General features: G+C 49.6%; 1 protein-coding gene across 2 annotated transcripts in view; it reads right to left on the bottom strand.

Moving 5' to 3' along the window:
- The window catches only part of NUP93 (nucleoporin 93), a 655,917-nt gene that overhangs the window by 400,875 nt on the left and 233,751 nt on the right, over positions 1–21,291 (bottom strand). The gene's annotated exons all lie outside the window — the stretch shown is intronic.

Raw genomic sequence — 21,291 nt, 5'->3', positions numbered from 1 at the left:
CATTGTGGTGCACGGCCGCGTGTGTCATAACTGCAATTTTTAGTTGTATTCTGGCTTCAAACGGCAGCCATTTTAGGGACTTTAAGTCTCGGGATATATGCGAATGTTTTCTTGAGCCAGAGTCTTGCGGCAGCGTTCAGGGAGGCTCTTAAGGGTGCTGTTGTGGATAGCGGGAGTCCGCTGAGGGCCACAATTCCGTAGTCTATTCGAGGGATGACTAACGCTTGTACAGCAGTTTGGAAGTCTTCAGCAGGGAGGAAGGGTTTAATTTTCCTCAGTGTGTTGATTTGGAAATTAGCTGCTTTTGTGGCTTTGCTGACGTGCTGCTGCATGTTGAGCTTGGCGTCTAGTGTGATGCCTAGGGATTTCGCTGAGTCCACGATGGTGGGTTGGACATTGAATGCTGTTAGGTTGTTGAGCCATGTTTGGGTGGTGGAAATTTTCGCCGGGGGTGAGATGAGAAGGAACTCAGTTTTCAGAGCATTTAGTTTGAGGTGATTATCGGCTAGCCAAGATTGAGTGTTGATAAGCGTGGAATTCAGATGTTTGATATCTTCCGGAGATTGAAGCTTTAGGTACAGTTGTGTGTCGTCGGCGTACATATGGAATTGGACATTGGAAGCTTGGAGCAAGGTGGCGAGCGGTTCCATGACGAGGTTGAACAATGTGGGGGAGAGGGAGGATCCTTGTGGAACACCTAGATCTGCAGGCACAGGTGAAGATAACACATTGTCGATCTTGAACTTCTGAGACCGGTTGTGAAGGAAGGACGAAAACCATTTGAGAACAGTTCCCGATAGACCCATTCTAGCGCTTAGCAGCTCCAGCAAGTTCTCATGTTTGACCGTGTCAAATGCTGACGAGAGGTCAAGAAGGATGAGGAGGCAGGACTCATTGCGATCAAGAATTTGGAGGGCGTCATCAATTATGTGTGTCATAGCTGTTTCCGTGCTATGTTTCGCTCGGAAGCCTGATTGATGAGAGTTGAGGAGGTCAAATTGGTCAATGTGTCTTGTTAGTTGGAGTTGGACACATTTCTCCAGCAGTTTGGCCAGGGTGGGGATATTGGTGATGGGCCGGTAATTGTTTAGGTCAGACGGATCAGCTGTAGGTTTCTTGAGTATAGGCGTGACTTGCCCCACCTTGAGGGAGTCTAGAATGAGGCCTTGTTGCAGGGAGCAGTTGATGATTTTGGTCCAGAGAGGGAGGAGCAAGGGGATGAAGTCTTTTACAGCATTTGCAGGTAGAGGGTCTGTGAGGTGATTAGAGGGCTTCAAGGTGCAGAGCAGTTTGTGTATTGTTTCTTCCGAGTAGGTATCGAAGTACAGCCAAGATGCCATGTTTTTAGGTTGAGTGTTAGCCATTCTGGTGTGGTTGGGGAATCGGCTTACATCCATTATGAGGTCATTTCTTATGTTGTCAGTCTTTAGCTTAAAGTAAGCAGAGAAGTCTTCACAGTGTGGGGTGTCGCTTGTTGTGCTATTTGATTGTAAGGGTTGTGCCTTTGTTTGGGTCTTGATTAGTTCGAACAGTTTTCTTGGCCTGTTTTTTGCTTGGTCCAACTGGCGGCTGAAGAAGTCCAACTTTGTGCGCTTTATTTTCCTGAAGTAGGCATTTCTCTTGTTTTTAAGCCTTTTGAGGTGCAGTGCTGAAGGGTCCGATCTCCAGGTGCGCTCTGCCATTCGCATCGAACGCCTGTCGTCATTGAGTCTGTCGTCATACCAGGGGTTAGAAGTTTTGGTGGAGACTCTCTTCAGTTGCAGTGGGGCGACTTCATTGACTAATGTATTCATAGATTCAAGGTAGTGGTCAGTCAGTGATTGGCCATCCGAGGCACCTGAAGGGGGAAGGAGGAGATTGCCGATGTGGGGAGGCAGAGTGGAGGGGTTGAGATTCTTCATGTCCCTTTTCCATATTTTGGATTTGATTGGTTGAGCCGGGTTAGGTTTAACTTTTTCATTGATAGAGAAGGTGATAATGTGGTGATCTGACCAGTCGCAGGGTAGGATCGTCTCCAGTTGTGTAGCGTTCTCTTTGGCAATGATGAGATCAAGTATCGAGCCTTTGTCGTGTGTTGGTCTATCGCATATTTGGGTAAGGTCAAGCGCATTACGGAAAGTTTTGAGACTATTCACCACTGTGTCTTTCTGATCGTTCCAGTGGAGATTGAAGTCACCCAGGTAGACTTGGGTGGTCTGCCGACCGGCATTGGAAGTGATCATGTCCATGAGTTGTTGGGTGAATATGAGATTGTCACCAGGCGGGTGATAAATGAGATGTAAAGCACAAACTTGTTTGCCCTCGCTGGTGATGTCGAGGCAGAGGAGTTCACAGGAGGAGAGGGAGGGGGAGGTGACTTTAGTAACGGAGAGGTTGCTCCTAAAAATGCATGCATTTCCCCCGCCCGTCTTGTCTGAAGACCTGTCTAGCCTAATGATGTGATAGTTGGGGGGGACTAGTATGTCCATAATCGGGGTAGAGGCTTCAGTGAGCCAAGTTTCTGTTAGAATGGCTAGGTCCAGATCCCTAGCTGAGACGAGATCAGCGATGTCGGAGGAGTGTCTCTGGGCCGATCTGCAGTTGAGTAGGATGCATTTGAGTTTGGGAGAGAGAAGGGTGGTCGAGCTTTCTAGAGTGAGGGGAACTTTTCTGAGGTTGTTAGGGACGGAACCTCTGTTGTTGAGTGTTGGGAGCCTCAGAGGGTTTGTAAGAATTGAGGGTATGGGGATGTGTGTGCTGGATATGTGTTTTACCGGACCTGGGCCATAAGAGCGTAGGAGAGAGCATAGGTCGCGGTCCGACAATGGGTTGAGGACACTGTGGGGGCGGTGGGAGTTGTTGCGAACGGGGATAGTCGGCCAGCGCGGATGTCGTTGGAGGCGAGGGTATGAAGGGCGGGTGCGTCCTTTGTAGGGTAGAGGGATGATGGGAGGTAGACTGGGCTGTGCTGAGAGAAGGTCTTTGATTGCGTGGACATCTTTTTTGATTTGTAGAATATCCTCTTTGACTTGTTGGAGGGTGGGTAAAGTCATGTCAGGAGGTGCATTGGGGATGGCGTAGGTGGTGAGAGCCATTGGTGAATGGTTGTGTAGTGAGCTGGAAAGCGGGCAGGGTATCGAAGGGGGGGATATACTAGCATTGTTGGAATGTTCAGCGGTGCAAATGGGTGGGATGGCATTCAAAGAGTGGGCGTGTTTGTGGGCGGGGGTGTGGGTGAAGTAGGCGGTGAAGGCGGTGGGTGGGAGGCATAGGTAGTGCCGTCAGTGGGAGACGGTGCCGGTGAGTGGAAGAGTGAGTGAAGGCTGAAGACAATGGGGGAGACCGGAGGGTAGTGAGGGCTGAGAATAGGGGGTGTGAGAGAGGGGGATGCTAAGGTAGGGGGGGGTGGTATGTTTTGTGTGTTTTGTTGGGAGGGTGTGAGTGTCGTGGGCGGGAGTGGGGAGGGAGCTGGGGGGGGAGAGGTGTCCGCCATGGGGGGTATGGGAGGGGGGGTGGATAAACTCCGAATGGTGATGTTATCAGATGGTGGCGTGTTGTGGGTGAGAGTTGTTCTGTCAGGTGTGAGAGTGTCGTGGGTGAGAGTGGGGAGGGAGCTGGGGAGGGAGAGGCGTCTGTCGTGGGGGGATGGGAGGGGGGGTGGATAAACTCCGATCGGTGGTGTATTCAGGTGGCGTGTTGCGGGTGGGTGTTGTTATGTCAGGGAGGAGAGGGATAGGGGGGATATGAGTGGGGGTAAAAGGGATCATGTTAGAGGGGCGGTTAGTATAAGAGGTGGCGACATTTGTGTCTGTCCTTGGGGAGAGTGGGGCGTTGACAGCAAGTGGGCCATTTACTGGGGTGCTGGGGGTGTCTGTCCTTGGGGAGTGTGGGGTGTTACCAGCAGGTGGGCCATTTACTGGGGTGCTGGGGGTAGAGGTGTTGTAGGTGGGGGCTGCGACGTCAGGGGTGATAGTGTTGGTGGATATCTGGGTGGGGGTCCGCGGCTTGGAGAGGTGCTCTTTGAACTTGGGGAACAGGTTGTCAAGTAGTTCCAGGTTCTTGTCCGTGGATTGAATTAGGACAAAAAGTAGAAAAAGGTAAGACCACTGAAATTCAGAGCATGTATAATCAAGTTCTCTGCACACCTTAGGTTGTAAGGAAAAGGCAATATCAATCAATAATAAAAACACAGATGTTACCCAAAAAAGAAAGCATTCTAAAAATATTGTAAATTCCAAAAGGTTTTTTAATGAGTAACAATCGTTCCATGCACAATGAATAGTCTCCAGGGACCCAAACTGTAAATCCTATTGCCTTCTTCTAGCAAGAACAATAACAATAGTGGAACCTGTGGGAAAAGGGCACAGCACCAACACATGATGCATGCCCAAACCATCACATACAGAAGCTACTACATGATGCTTGCAGGATATTACAGTGCAACCGTTTAGATTTTTCCACCTAAAATAACTATGCATGTACAAAAAAGGATGAAAAATTACGGTAATTTACATGATGGCTTCAGTGCAACAGGCTCTGCTGTATACCTGTGCTACACTTCCCAATACCCTCAGTTAAATCTTATTGAATATTTTAACTTTGGCAACAGCCATGATACCCAGGAACTACAACTGTCAAAACAACAAACTTTTTACAGAGCCCTGGCTAAATAGGAGGAAGTCCTAACAGGAGTGAAAAAGCAGCGCTGTAACAACTGGCACAAAAACAAGCCTGTTCACAAGATGAAATTCTTGAGAATTGCAGCACAGTCAGGAGAAGGACTGATAAACAAGAAACGGGGATAAACGACAGAGGCAAAAGGAGCAGATGCCAAACATATGATATATATGGATGTTCTTCGCTTAATCCATTGCACCACCGGACACTGCAACGTCTGAATTCTTAAAATATAAGATACATCCCCTAAACTCTCAAATAGACTGAAAAAACTATTTAAAAAGTGTGTGCATGTGTCTTTCTAGGGTCCAAACAGTTCAAAGAGAACCGGTGGTATATGTAAAATGTTGTTACAGTACTTATGCGCATAAAAACCTAAAGCTGGGACAGAGATGCCAGAAGATCCAATCGGGCATTGCACTTACCCAGCGGTTCCCGCTCATAGGCATCAGGACACAGAGGTTTGAGCGGACAGACAGCTGTTGAAGGAGCACTGATATTTCTCTGCAGGGGAGAGAGCAGCGCCGCAAAGAGGGAAATAGTGTGTCAGGAACGCACTGGAGTATCTGGTCTCTTGTTTGCAGAGCCCTTGGGGTGCAGAAAGCTAATAGATGGAGATTGGAGTTCGGGACTGTGGGATTTTCCAGCAGCCATGATGAGGCTTCACGGATTTGCAGTGTCTACGTGTAAGACAGCGGGGAAACAGATGCAACTGCTTTCACTGAGAGCACGAGAGGGACGTGTAAGATACCTGTGGAGGGCGACACCTTTAAAGAAATTAAGCCACTGGCAACATCCAGTAGTGGCTAAGTTGGAAAAAACTCAAGCTCATGGACACTCTAGTCAACAGGCAAAAGCAAAAATAAATGAGGTTATACTCAGAACCCGAAACAGAAAGGGGAGTTGATGCAGTTATGTTCAATACAAAATCACAGCTGGGGGAGGTGGCAGGGGAGGGGGGTGGCAGGGGTTGGGTTATTTCTGGAGGGACTCAGTACAGAGCCCTAGAAAAAGAAGTTGTATTAAAAAATACATAAGTGGGGCAGGGTAAGGATACGCCGACTCCCTAGGCCTGGTAAAGGGACACCCACCTAGGGCAAAAAGGATTTTTTTCTATCTTGTACAAAAAGAAAAAAGAAAAAAAAGAATTTTGCCACAGATTCGCTGAGGGTGAACACACTTTATATAATTATAATAAAAAAACGGACTTGGCCAGAGATTGGGGGTATGCAAATACATATTATTTACGGGGGTCACTCCCGAGCCACTACGAAGTACTGAGGACACTCTCCCCAGGGCTGCTATTTTAGTTCAGGGAAGAGGGTCAGCGCAGCTTCCTAACCCAAGTCTGAAAAGGCCCCCGGAGCCCTCCTCCATGACTGCAGCTCACCCAGTGAGGAGGGGTCCTGGACGGCCCCCCTCCCAGAGCCATAGAATGGATGAGGACAGATCTCCCAGGGCCAGCTCAGGGGCGTTGTCCCTGGGAGCACACTCACAGGATACTATCTATTTCCCTGCCCAAGAGAGCCGGCGGAGGAAAGTGTAATGTGCGCCAAACTTGGAGATAAAGCCTTCAAGGCTAGTAGAACTGCCCTCCGCTAATGAAGGTTGATATGGTAATACTGTTCATTTACAGACCATATGCCTTTTATTTGTAGATGGTCCATGTGACTACCCCAACTTGTTTGGAAGGCATCCGCCACAATGGTTTGAGTTGGAATGGCTTGGTGGAAATTAATTCCTCCAAGACGATTCTTTGAGCGGCACCACCATATGTGTGATTGTTCCACATGAGTGGTTAGTATTACCCGGCTTTCCCATCTTTCAGAGAGATGATCCCATTAGTCTTCCAAACATTGTTGGAAAGGCCACATGGAGAGGTGTGTATTTGGTACCAGAAAAAAGAATGACACCATAGAAACCAGAAGGGAAGAGACTTGCCTCGTTGTCGGATGGGTTGATTTCTTCAGAATGTGACATTTCTGAAGGATAGCTATTCGTCTCTACTCCAAAATATTTTTGTGTATACTATGTCTAGAATTGCACCCAGTTAGTGCCAGAATTGAAAAGGTTTGGAGATAGATTTGTTATGATTCACATGAAGATCCAGTCAACTAAGAGTCATTATGGTTAGTTGATAATGTTGACTTGCTTGCAAACAGGAAAATAGATGCCTTGATGAGCCAATGGTCAATTTTCTGAGGTACGCTGATACAACCACCATGCGTTTGGAAAGAGTCTACAGTCCAGATTTGAGCCCTAAATGAAGACACATATTGGTAATGGTCTCTTCCTACAATGAACCTCAGGAATTTCTGATGTTTCTTGGCTACTGGGATGCGAAACTAGGCATTTTGTAGGTCTATTGAACATAGACTGTCTCCCTGATGAAGAAGGGGGTAGATTTGGTGAAGAGGAACAATTGTTACTTACCTGTAAACAGGTGGTTCTCCAGTATTGGTGTCTTTCATAGATTCACATGCTTGAATATTCCCCGTCGTCAAAGTGGGAGTCCCACAGTAAATAAAATAGCAATAATGCTAAATAAATATATATATATATATATATATATATATATATATATATATATATGAGAAAACATAATACATGATAAAAGAAGAGGAAATACAACTGAAAAACCTCTAAAACGATTCCTCATAGGAATGCATGGTAAAGAGAAAAACTACTTGTAACACATTAGTGTCATTATGTTAGTCCAAATTACAGCCAATCAGGCGCTAGCACCCTCTAGAACCTTCTCCTCAGAAGCTCAAGCCCTCAGATTTTCATAGCACCAAAGTGACCAAGAGTGCATGAGGAGAAGAGAGCCTCTGAGGGGAGGAGGGTGGGTCACATGTGAATCTATGAAAGACACCAATACTGGAGAACCACCTGTTTACAGGTAAGTAACAATTGTCCTTGTCCAGTATTAGGGGTGTCTTTCATAGATTCACATGCTTGAATAGAATAGAAAGCAGTAACCTCCGAGAGCTGAGATTGCTAGGCACATATGGAAAAAGCAAGACAGTAATAATAATACAGTCATGTAAAAACATCATAGCAATCACAGGAAAAGAAGCAAGGAGGGGGGAACAGAGGCTCACCTTAATGGAAAAGATGGCGAAGCACTGTCTGTCCCACAGCGGTATGCGCTTCATTGATGGCATCCAAACAGTAATGCTTGGTGAAGGTGTGCCTGCTGGACCATGTCGCTGCACGGCAGATCTGATGAAGAGGCACGGCAGATCTGATGAAGAGGCACACCAGCAAACAAGGCGGTGGATGAAGACATCGCCCTCGTAGAATGAGCCCTCACTGAAGACTGCAATGGTTTGCCAGCTTGTAAATGGCAGAAGGTAATGGCTGAAGAAAGCCAACGGGTAATTGTAGGTTTGGAAACTGGATGCCCCTTACGCAGCCGTCCGTAAGCAATGAACAGTTGATCGGACTTGCGGAAGGAGGCAGTTCTGGCAATGTAGAATTTAACCGCATGCGTGCGGGCGTTATTCCGCTCCCACGCTGAGTTTTTTTAAAACGCACTTTACATGACGAGCTGGGCTCGTCATGAGCGTGCGAGGAGGCTACCTCATGACGAGCCCAGCTCGTCATGAGCGTGGAAGGGGTTAAGGCATCGTTTGATGTCCAAAGAATGTAAGCGCTGTTCCGCCGGAGCGCTTGGGTCCGGAAAGAAAGTCCGTAGGAACACAGGCTCATTCAGATGAAAATCCGTAGGCACTTTAGGTAGGAAAGAGGGGTTGGTGCGAAGCGCCACTCCGTTAGGTTTGAACTGCAGATAAGGCGGCTTGACAGTAAAAGCGTGAAGGTCGCTCACGCGAGGAGAGGAAGTCAAAGCTAAAAGCAGCGCAACTTTCCAAGTGAGGAATTTGATATCCGCTTTATGGATAGGCTCAAATGGTGACTTCATAAGTTGAGATAGGACAACATTGAGGTGCCAAGATGGAGGAGGGTGCCGAACAGGTGGGAACTTGCGAAAGAGCCCTTTGAAGAATTGCCTTATGATTCTGGATGAACAGAGGGAAGAAGAGCCATCGTGTCAAAATTGAGAGATTGCAGCTAGGGAAACTCTCAGGGTAGCATGTGAAAGTCCTGACTGAGCGAGACTTAAGAAGAACGGAAGAAGCTGCTCCGGAGTGGAATGGATGGGATGGACATTCGCTGTCACGCACCAATGACAAAATCTCTTCCACTTGAGTTTGTAAGTTTTGATGGTAGACGGAGCCCTAGCCTGAGCAAGGATGTCTCTGCACTCCTGAGATATGTTCAAGTTTGCGAATTCAAGGTGCTCAGGTTCCATGCCGACAACTGTAGCGTGGAGGGGTCCGGATGGCACACTTGGCCCCTGTCCATCGTTAGGAGGTCTGGACGGGGTCGCAGAGGAATGGGCTCGCACTGGGACAGCAGAAGCAATTCCGAAAACCATGCCTGTCTGGGCCGACGAGGTGCGATCAATATAATGTGGCATCTTCCGCAGCACCCGCGGTACTAGCGGAATCGGCGGAAAAGCGTAAGCAAATAGATCGCACCAATCGATCAAAAGGGCATTCCCGCACGACCTGGGGTGGGGATGCCAACTAGCGTAAGACGGGCATTTCCGATTCTCTGGTGTTGCAAAGAGGTCTAGAGGTGGGCGACCCCATCGGTGGAACACAAGATCCAGAGTCGGCTGGTGCAGTTCCCATTCGTGCATTGAGGAAGTGGACCTGCTCAGAGAGTCCGCCAGGATGTTGGACACGCCCGGCAGATGGACAGCTGTCAAGGTGATCTGATGTTGGAAAGCCCAATCCCAGATCGACTGGGCCAAGCGAGACAGATGTGGAGACTTGGTTCCTCCCTGTTTGTTCACGTAGTGCATGCTGGTGGTGTTGTCCGTTTGGATAAGCACTGACTCCCCGTGAACTACAGGTAGGAATGATTTGAGCGCAAGGAAGATCGCCATCAACTCTAGCCTGTTGATATGCCACTTGCGTTGGGGCGGAGTCCTCTTGCCTTTGATGGATAGGCCTTGGAGATGAGCGCCCCACACCTCCAGAGAGGCGTCCGTCGTGAGCGTGAGATCTGGTGCGTGAACGAGGAACGACGTTCCCGTCTCCAAATTGGCTGGCTGCGCCCACCAAAGCAAGCTTTTTCTCATGCGCGCAGTGACAGCAACTAGGTCGTTGAAAGACCTGGAGACCTGACGACACTGTAAGTCCAGTTCCTCCTGAATGGGACGGGAACGCAATCTGCAATTTGGGATCAGTGCAATACAAGATGATGCCATTCCCAAAAATGACTTTAACATTCGAACAGAAATAGACTGTCTTCTTCGAATGAGGGAGACCAGACGAAGGATCTTCTGTCGCCTTTCCTGCGAGACGAACGCTCTTGAAAGTTTCATGTCTAGGATCACTCCCAAGAAGTTTCTCGTTTGTAGAGGCGCAAGCTGTGACTTTTCGACGTTGATGGTCAACCCCAGGGATTGAAACACCTGCTGGGAAAGACGAGTGTCCTGACACAGATGATGGTGGGATTGAGACTTGAGGGGGCAATCGTCCAAATATGGAAAGATTTGAACACCCTGGAGACGCAGGTGAGTCACCACGGGGGCCAGTACTTTCGTGAACACACGTGGAGCTGATCGCAGCCCGAAGGGCAGGACCTTGAACTGATAGTGCATTTGTCCCACTTTGAAACGCAGGTACTGGCGATGTTGTTGGATAATTGGGACATGAAAGTACGCGTCTTGAAGGTCTATGGTGGTCATGAAATCCTCGCTGGATAGAAGACGCAGGATTTCCAGCAATGTCAGCATGCGGAAAGATTGGCACTTTAAGAACTGGTTGAGAGCCCTCAAATCCAGAATGGGTCGCCAATCTCCGGTCTTCTTGAGTATAAGGAAGAATCGAGAGTAAAACCCTTCTCCCCTCTGATGTTTCGGGACCACTTTGACTGCCCCCTTCAAAACAAGAAGACTGACTTGATGGTAAAGCTCCTCGAGGTGTGGAGGAGGTGGGCCAAAGGGTGGAGTACGAGGAGGAATCTTGACGAATTCCAGGGTATGACCCCGCCGTACAATGTCCAAAACTCAGCAGTCCGAGGTGATGGAGGACCACTGAGAATAAAACAGAGAGATTCGACCTCCAACACTCTGGGGATGGCAAAAGTCATTGGCGCTTAGGAGTGGAGCCACGATAGGAGGACTTTCCCCTATAGGGCTTGGAGGGCTGCTGACGAGTCTGTTGATTGGACGTATAACGCTGGTTGCCCTGATTGTAGGAGCGGTATTGTTGCCCTCCTCGAAAATTGGAAGAAGTGCCGCGTCCGCGCACACCTCGAAAGGGCTGCTTCCGGAATTGCAACGTGCCCAAAGACTTTGCTGTATCAGTGTCCTTCTTAATGGACTCCAGGGCGTCATCAATGTGAGAACCGAAGAGCGATTCACCATCGTACGGCATATCCAGTATCTTGGATTGGACTTCCTGCCGGAAAGGGGTGGAATTTAACCAACCCTGGCGTCGGAGGGCAGCTGCACTTGCAAGCATACGGAAACCTGTATTAGCAATATCGACTGCACAGTCGATAATTTCCTCTGAAGCTCTCTGCCCGTCATGAAGAATCTGCTGAGCGTCCACCTTGGAAGCTTCAGGTATAAGATCTATTAAGGCTGAGATGTCTGACCACATCTGCCGGTCATAGCGTCCCAAAATGGCCAAGGCATTGGCCGCACAGACAGAAGTAGATGCCATGGTTGAAAACATGCGGCCAATAGCGTCTAGGCGTCGACCCTCTCTATCAGGAGGTGCAGTGATTTGAGACGCTGGGTTCCGGGCTCGACGACGTGCAGCTTGAGTGACTACTGAGTCCGGCTTAGGGTGAGAAATCAAGCATGCCCGAGAACCAGTAGGGGCCTTGTATTTTTTCTCAAGGCGCGGTATTTGAGCAGGTAACGAGTTTGGGGCTTGCATTAGTTTAATTCCCTCCTTCCAAACAAAATCGATGATTGGAATCGTGTGGACCTGCTTATAAGGCTTATCCTTAAAATCATAAAGAAAACAGTCCTCCTCACATTGTGATCTAGGTAACTTGAAACGCTGAGCCGCTTTGTCCATTGGTAGATGAAAACTGGCAATATCTACAGGAGGTGATTCACCAGAGTTTCCTGGCTGAGGAGAGGGCGTCTGCGCTCTGTAATCGTCCCACTCTGCCATATCCTGGTCGCCTGCATCTTCGTCCGAATTGTCAGGGACCTCTCCATCTTCACGTTCTGGGACCGCCTCATCATCTGCATCGTGCGGATAAACCGTAGTATGGATCCTGATTGACGTCTGAACCTGAGACGAAGTTGTAGGTGGCAACGTCGGCGGAAGAGACGGTGGTGGCAATGCAACAGCAGCAGGAGATGGTACTGAGTACCTTGTGGTGTTGCTGGGAAGCGACGGTTGTAATCATCCAGCATATGTTGGAGATTTGAGATTAATGTTAATGGTATCGTAGCCATAGGCACTTGGACCAACTGCTCCTCAGGTTGAAAGTCTTAGTCTCCGCCATCTTCGTCAGTGTCCGAATGCTGACATTTTATAATCAAGTCAGAGGGGCTATGGGCTGCCCCAAACGTGTCACCTTCATTTTCAGAGTCACTCTCATGCTCGGAGGTAGTGGCGAACATTGGAGAAGGTGGTTGCGGCTCTGGAGTAGGGATCTGTTGGCACGAAGCCTTATTGCGACGATGGGAGGAATGAGCAGAGGATCCTGAAGTCTTCAAAGGCACCAAAGGTAATGAGGAAAATGAAACCGTTGCCGCCGTCGACGGAACTGATTTGGCTGTCGACGAGGATGATTTTGAAGAACTCATCGTCGACGGAGTCGTCGACGGTGCAGTCGTCGGCGATGTAGACTCCCTTCACACGACGTGCGGTAGAAAATTTGAGGGCTTGAGCTTCTGAGGAGAAGGTTCTAGAGGGTGCTAGCGCCTGATTGGCTGTAATTTGGCTAACATAATGACACTAATGTGTTACAAGTAGTTTTTCTCTTTACCATGCATTCCTATGAGGAATCGTTTTAGAGGTTTTTCAGTTGTATTTCCTCTTCTTTTATTATGTATTATGTTTATATATATATATATATATATATATATATATATATATATATATATATATATATTTAGCATTATTGCTATTTTATTTACCGTGAGACTCCCACTTCGACGACGGGGAATATTCAAGCATGTGAATCTATGAAAGACACCCCTAATACTGGAGAACCAACATTCCACTTGTTCACTTTCTTTATATCTAAAACGAGTCTGCACTTGTTTTTCAGACCTTTCTTTTTTACCAGAAAGTAACATTAATACAGTCCTGTTCCTCTCAAGTGAGAGGGACCCTATTCCACTGCATGTTTCTTCAAGAAGATGGACATTACTTGCTGCGGTTTTTCCCCAATGGTAAAGGGATGGTTTCTTTGATGGAATGGACAGTGGAGAACATGTGAATCTGAGTGAGTAACAATGCTCTATAACATTTCAGAACCCATTTGTTGGTGGTTATCTTTTGCCATTCTTGGAAACAAGATTTGATATCACCCCCCCCCACCCTCTCCCAACGAAGTAGGCAGAGGAGTAGGGAGAAGGGAGGACTCCTTGTTTGCCACAAGTTGTTTTAGTGGTTTGGGCAGATGATTGCTGTTCTCCTCTGCCTCTTGACTGACTGCGCTGTTGCTGCTATCTATGTGGCTGAGATAATTGTTGTGCTCTTGCCCTGGAGTACAATGAGGGGTTTGAACCCTCTGATTGAAATAGCAGCAGTCATAGGGCCTATAGGAATGTCTTTCAGTCCCTCCTTTTCTCTAATCTGACAGCTTTGAGAGTGTCTAGCTCGGTCTTCATTCAAGACATCTCATCATCAGAATGAGAGGTAAATAAAGTGCTACAGGGGTGCCGCTCGCAGCAGGACTTTGGCGTTTGCTCCCTTAGCTGGTTAATCCCTCTGCTGTTTCCTTTGCCATGACCGTTGGGAGGCTGCTAATTCGTGGAGGACCCTGATAACTAGGACCCACAGAGGGAGCCCGGGACTGCGAGGACCAGCATTCCCCCTACCATCTACAGCTGGTGCCTCTTCCCGGGCGTGCCCCGCCTCCTATTCTGTACTTAACCGACGTTCCCACCGCGCATCGCGGGACGCGCGCGGGACTCAGCCCGGGGCAAGGGCGGGCAAAGGGCGGGCAAAGGGCGGGCAAAGGGCGGGCAGTCTGAGGCCGTCCGAGGTCGGCTGAGGTTGGGTTGGGCACCACCCTTTTGTTTAGCTGTTTGGGTTCTCCCAGGGAGGTATTGTTGGTTACCGTTGGTCCCCTTTATTTATCATTATTTGTTGGCTACCGTTGTTATTGTGAATCATGCCCCTACGTTCGGGTAAAGAAAGATCTGTGCAATTGCAGACGTGTAGTGGGGTGATAACTGGTCCCCGGACGCTTTTATAACCAGGGCGACCGGTATCTTGGAAAAGGAGATAGCCTTTGCAGGGAAACGCCTATCGTTAGATCTTATTACGGGGAAGCGTTCTTCTATAGGTCGCCTTGCAACAGTGGTTAGTCCACAGGCACTCCCCATGATTCCTATTCAGACCCTGGACACTGTGTTGGTGGATGTCCATCCAGAGGTGGAGAGATCGTTCTTGAACTCGACTGAGGGTGGCTCACAATACAGTGTCTCTATAGGAAGTAGCGGTGGGGAAAGTGTGTTAAACGTTAGCCCTGTACATTCTGATTTAATTCCAATTACTGGAGAGTCCCAACGGAATATGCCTTGCAAGAGGAAGGGAAGTAAGAGCCCTCAGAAGGGGGGTACCTCTAAAATACCTAAAATAAATAGTATTCCCCAGCCCATCCTTGGCCCTGAAACTTTTATCAGCCCCCAGCCCTCTTTAGTCACAACTAGTTCCTTGTACCCCCCTCAAGCATCCCCGAGAAACCTAGCCATTAGCCAGGAGTGTTCTAGCAAAGACGATTGTCTTTTAAATAAAATGGAACTATTAGTAAAAACACTTATGTTACCATTAATAGAACGAACCAGACTCATGAACTCGAAGCTGGATCTATTAGAAAATCTTGTAATAGAGAATACTGGTATATTAAAAAAGTTAGTAAATGCTCTAACTATTGCCCCTATTCCTAATATTATACCAAACCCCACAGGTACTGCTGTTACAACTAAGAGACCACTCCAGGCTCAGCTAAACAATCTAATACTCGGACTGCCACAAACAATCTCTCTAGTGTAACATCTAAGGGTGGGAGCACGAAAACTGATACAACGTATAATACCAAGCCTTCTACTGCTGCCCAAGCTTCGAATATTGCCATGGGTAGTTCTAAATTAACCACCACGATTAAACCAAGTACAAGAGCCCTGGGGAGTCAAGACAAAAATTCCTTTGCACTGGTCCAGAAAGTCCATAAACAGGGCCCACCATGTATTGACTTACCTCCTGAGGCTACTCCTTACACGATTGTTTTAACTGGTGTCTCAACCCTTAGGGAAGAAACACCTGAATGCTATGGGGACCTCAGAAATAAAGTTGTATTCTGGTTAAATAAAAACAGACCCCTCCCACCATCCTTTGCCCCGGAGATACTGAGTGTCAGACGAGTAGATTGGGTGGGACACTGCCCGAAGGACCTGGAATGTGATTGTATTATTATCAATTTCAGGGATCCTTGGGTGGTGGACTCTATATGAAAGGAAGCTAGATTTGGGAGGATGGGGGATGTGCAGACACTGGGCCTCAGTTATTTCTATCCTAAAATAAATAATGTCCCTTTTGTCAACCCCCAAATGCATAGAAGAACTTATGGGAGATTTCCAACAGACAGGAACACATATACCCCATCTATCCCACCATTGTTTAATCGCTTCGAAGCACTCTCTGGTTTGGAGGGCATTGATTGACTCCGTCCTGCTATCGGTGGAGTGAGTCATTCTGGTAACCTTGAACAAGGGGAAGCTGACCCACTTAGTATAACATGTGTAGTCAGTCAGGAAGGGGGTAACTCGTAGATGGATGTTATTGAGGGGAGTGTTTCAAAGAATAACTCCCCGGACGGTATTTCGTTTATTGATGGTGGGGATCCAGGCCGGGAGTCGATGGTTTTGAAACATGATGCTCCTTTCCTTCAAGATACGGTACTTAAAATAGCATCATGGAACATCGCAGGGCTTAAAGGGCGATTAGCCTCAGATGACTGGGTAGATTTTGTTGATTCTTTTGATGTTTTATTATTTCAAGAGAGCTGGGCGCCTGAACCAATCTATCAAGCAGGTTTTCTCAATTTCTATAAACCGGCCATTAAGGGTACCAAAGGTAGAGCATCAGGGGGCTTAGTAATCTGGGTTAGGCAGTTCATCAGCTATAGACCGGTGGAAATCCTAGAGAAAAACCCCGATATTCTGGGGATCAAGTTATGTAGGGAAAACCACCAGGATATTATTCTTATCAATATATATGCTCGAGGCCTCCATGGTGGGAGAAGCCCGGCCATTATAGAGGAGTTGGACTCCTACCTTGAATTGATTGCGAGAGAAAATTTAATACTCGTAGCAGGGGATATAAACTGCACCTTTGAACCCTTGAAGTGTGAGGGTGAGGATTTGTGTTCTGAGGAAGATGCTTTGTGGAACATTCCGAACCTGACACTGAATTGTATCAATAAGGGTTCCGAGGCTGCTTTGCACTGGTTAGGGCTGTGCTTAGAGTGGGGTTTGAGAGCGGCCAATGGTCGCACGATTTCTGACAAAGATGGCCATCCTACTTTTGATACCGGGGTTAGTAAAAGTAGAATTGATTACATTCTGGTAAAAATGGAGTATTGGTCCTTCCTGGAAGACATGGTAGTTGTGGATCGTCCCGAGAGCGACCATAACCTGTTGTCCTTAAGTTTAAAGCTCCCTGGTGGCTTAGGCAGATCTTCTGTAGCTATGTGTGTTACTGCAGAGGCTGTTTCGACAAATGATAGGAGGGTCAGATGGTGTAGGGTCCAGGGCATATCCTTGGAAGTTTCATCAACTTTGAGTGCCATACATGGGGCGCTAGAGGGCGCACACGCGGAATGGCTGCTTAACGCTGCAGCTCCCGCACCTTGGCCACTGATCCTCCACTATCCTTCACCACAGACGACCGGCATCGCCCCTGACCCAGCCACTTGAAGCGTAGTACTGTCCCCCGCACTCGTCCCGGAGCCTGACCCGTTACCAGCATCAGAGGCGGAGATCTGGCCAGGTGAAATTGAGCCGGCGGTAACCCTGGTGACTGCCGGACGAAGAGGCCGGCTACGAGGCTCCACGCAAGGTCGGTGCTCGCCATGCGGCGTTAGCCCTGGTCTGCCCCGGAGGTTGCGGTTTCTGTGCGGAACCCGCCCGGACTTTGGTTCACTGTGCAGCCTTGAAGTCCGCTGCTTGACCACTAGCCTCCTACTGCGGGCGGGTGCCAGGAGTGCTCACATCGAAAAGTCTGACTGCTGAGCCCGCCGAGGAGTTGCAGGGCCGGGCGGTGCGGAAACCTACTGCTGGCGGCTGCCGGAGGCTGCTGCTGCGACCTCGAGCGCGGTGAGTGGCGCTCTCCCCTCGGCAAATTGCCTCCCGAGATTGCCCTTCGCATACCGGCTACTGCGGCTGGTGTGGAACGTGGGGCCCCGCGCCACTACTGAGCCGGTCTGCGTGGGCCCTGGAGCCTGCCTTCCCACCTGATTGCCTCCGGGAGCTTGCGGGGACCCCTGGGCGCTTGCAGCCGCACCACTGCACAGAGCCTGCCGCTACTGCCTGATACTCTGGCCTGACCTGCCTGGTACTTACGCTAAGGCAGCCCGCATCCCTGCTGCGGTCCTGCGGGCTGCGCATTCTACCCTGCACGCTGAACCGGCGCTGGGCCTACCACCCTGGGGGACCCCCACGCCGTGGCGGTCCTGCCTGCGCCCACTGGTGCTTCTGCTCCTTCGGATCTGTGTGGCTACTTACTGGGACTGCCAGCCTGAACCCTCCTGCTAGGTACCATCGTGGGCACGAGTGCTGCACTGCCTTCCTGTACTGCGGCTGGACACCTCTGTGCAGAAGTACTTGTGGCTGGTTTCTCTAATCGCGTGCATAGTCCTGCTAGTTGACTGGACCCGGCTGGTGCCACACTGGTGAGGACTGGGCGGGCAGCGGCGCCGGTCTGGGAGGCCAGGATGGTGCGTCCTGAGAACCGCCAAACTAAAATCAGCTTCGACGGCGCCAAGAAATCCACAAAGGCAGTCCCTACTGACCCTGGCCCCGGTGCTGCTTCCACCTCCACTGTTTCCTCCCCTGCCAAGGAACTTGACCTGCACCACCCGTTTCAGGAAATGCGACAGGGGTTTGCCACCGTGGTGGAAAAGGTGGATGGTGTGACCGCTAGACTAGACGCTTTGGCCCATAGGGTGGACCGGCATGAGGAATGACTCACGGCCACGGAGCAACGTATCTCCAATGCAGACGACGTCGCTTCCACTCACACCACTCAATTAGCCCGCATGAACAATCTACTCAGGGTTATAGCGGCAAAGAACGAAGATTTGGAAGCCCGTAGCCGACGCAACAACATCCGCGTCACGGGCATTCCGGAGTCCACCAACACGGGCAGGATGGAGCTCTATGTCGAGAAGATCCTCAAGGGGTCCATAGGCGAGGATGCCTTCTCTCCGCAATTCATTGTTGAGCGAGCACACCGGTCGCTAGCACCTGTCCCTAAACCCGGCTTGCCGCCCAGACCAATCATCGCTAAACTGTTAAACTATCGCGACCGTGATGTAGCGCTGAGAGCTGCTCGCACTCAACGATCCTTTCAATATGATGGCGTCACTTTCTCCATCTATCCGGATTTCACCCCAATGGTACAGGAGGAGCGGCGTAAATTTATCCCTGTGAAGAAGAAACTACGCGAAGCGCAACTAGACTATGCCCTACTCTACCCAGCGAAATTACGGATTACGCATCAGGGAAAACAACGTTTTTTCACTAACCCCCAAACAGCCGAAGACTATTTGAAATCACTCCTCAGGGCCAGAGGAGGCGATCACGCTGCTGACCTGGGGGATGATGATGATCCTTCTGCTGCGGGGAACGAACACTGACTATGAGCGCTTACCTGAACTGAACCTTTGACTACCTAGCGCCGGTGTACTACCTGTTTGACCTGCGAACTCTGAAGTGGCTGCCTCTTCAACATGACATGGCTGTGTCTGGCCGTTTCTGTGGTAATGTATACCAAGATCCGCTTGCCTTGCCCTTGCCTCCACCGAGGGCGGTACAGTTTTGGAGGCCATTGGCGGGTAAAGTGGCTGTGCGCCCTTGATGCTGTTACCCTATCGGGTGTACCCCACGCTAACTGTTAGCATGTTAGAATTGGATGTTGGGGGAGGGGGTGGGGGGGGAACCGAGGGCGCGATAGGATGGCTGCAGACATGTTTGGGGTGCTGTAGTGGGTGGGGGGGGGTTCGTTGGGGGGGAGAGGCCTACACACCGAATGTTGCTTTGGACTATATTGTATTGTGTTGCTTTCATGGACTCGAGTCATTTGAGAATGGCTGACTCACTCTGCTCAGGAAGTTATGTTCCATTACTCTACACTCAATGGCGGTCTTAGGGTCTGCAGTACAGCTACACTGTCTGTCGTGGAATGTCCGTGGGCTCAATAATGCTAGGAAGTGTCGTGATGTCCTCGCTTACCTTACCAGGCATAATGTACATGTTGCCATGCTCCAAGAAATACACCTGTCACCACAGGTGCGGACCACATTTGCATGTAAGTGGGCTGGCACTCGCACTTTCTCATCCTATTCTACGTATGCCAGGGGGGTTGCCATCCTACTTCGGGGTACTGTCCCGTTTCACAAATGCGGGGAACTGATAGATGGGGGTGGCCGCTACGCACTACTTTGGGGGAGAATGGGTCACGACACTATCACCTTTGTGAACTGCTATGCACCTAACAGACACGCCTACCTTCTTCACTACTCTTTGGGGTAAAATTCTTGACGTGGGCTCCCGCCATATTATCTGGGGTGGGGACTTCAATTTAGCATTGGTACCCAGCATGGATAGAGCAGATGGGGCTAACCATTACAAACCCAAGGCAAGGGAGGCCCTAGCAGGCATTGTCGCTGAGGGGGCCCTTGTAGACATATGGCGGTCCCTACAGCCGGCCAGACAGGAAGGCACTCATTTCACTTCACAGACGGGCACATGGGCACGACTAGACTACTTCCTTGTCACCCCTGGAATCGCACCGGGAGTATCGCAGTCACACACCTACCGAGGACGTACTCTGATCACAGCCCTGTCCTGATGCATACACGAATACCTGGGTGGGATTGCCCTAGACCTCATTGGCGCCTACAACCGGCAGCCTTGTTTGATGCCTTGTTCCGTTCTGAGCTGGGGGAGGAAATCGCGAACTTCTTTCCGAGGAACAAGGGGTCGGTTGATTCTGTGGAACATATCTGGGAAGCATTCAAGGTCACTGTCAGGGGATATTGTATAGCTAAAAGTTTTGGGGTCCTTCGGGACATACAGGCCACTATCCATAGGCTACATGGGGAGCTGCGAGCATTGGAGAATCGCATGGTCACAGAGGATAATCCTGTATTACATGCTGAGTTCAGGGTCACATTGACCAAATATGAAGAGGAAGCTGACAGGGAGGCGAAGTTCAAGGGAAAGCACTGGCAGGCTCGGAGATATTGTGAGGGGGATCGCCCGGGAAAAAGGCTCTGGCAGTGTTGACGTGGGTTCCGCGTGATCGCAATGTCATTCTGGAGATCACTGATGACCAGGGACACACTGTCAGGGATTCGGAGGCGCTACTTGCCACCTTCACCTCACATTACCACGCTCTATACACCACCAATGCTTCAGCGGATGTACCTTACACTGACTACCTGGGTGATGTGGCACTCTGTTGGCTCAGCGATGGTGACAGAGCCTTCCTTGCGGCTCCGTTTGAACTAGACGAAATCCGTGAAGCCATTATGTCCCTTAAGAATGGCAAGGCGCCCGGGCTGGACGGTCTACCGGCCGAATTCTATAAAACATACATAGACATTATGGCCCCGGTCCTTCGTGAAGTCTATGAGGAATCGCTCGCTGATGGCATCCTCCCAGGCTCTATGCGCGAGGTAGTTATCACCTCCCTCCTTAAACCCGGTAAAGACCCTGGCTCCTGTGGTTCCTATCGCCCTCTTTCCCTTCTGAATTGCGACGTAAAAATACTAGCCAAGGTTCTAGCTACTAGGCTGTCCCTACTCATGACCAGGATTGTACTGCCTGACCAGTCGGGGTTTGTCCCTGGTCGCTCCACCTCTCATAACCTGCGCACCTTATTTTCGCTCCTCCACACGGTTCATCCTGACCTCCCAGTCGCTGCTGTATTTTTGGATGCTACTAAAGCATTCGACTCGGTCGAATGGCCCTACTTATTTTCAGTACTGTCGAGCATGGGTTTCCCCAAACTTTTTCTCTCCTGGATACAGCTCCTCTACACGCAGCCGACGGCGAGGGTCCTCATCAATGGTCGCCTCTCTCACTCGGTAGCCATCACGAGAGGTACACGTCAGGGGTGTCCTCTGTCCCCC

Source organism: Lissotriton helveticus, chromosome 12, assembly GCF_964261635.1.
Source record: "Lissotriton helveticus chromosome 12, aLisHel1.1, whole genome shotgun sequence".
Taxonomy (NCBI): Eukaryota; Metazoa; Chordata; class Amphibia; order Caudata; family Salamandridae; genus Lissotriton; species Lissotriton helveticus.
The sequence above is the reverse complement of the archived record's forward strand: the minus strand, read 5'-3'. Positions and strand labels throughout refer to the sequence as shown.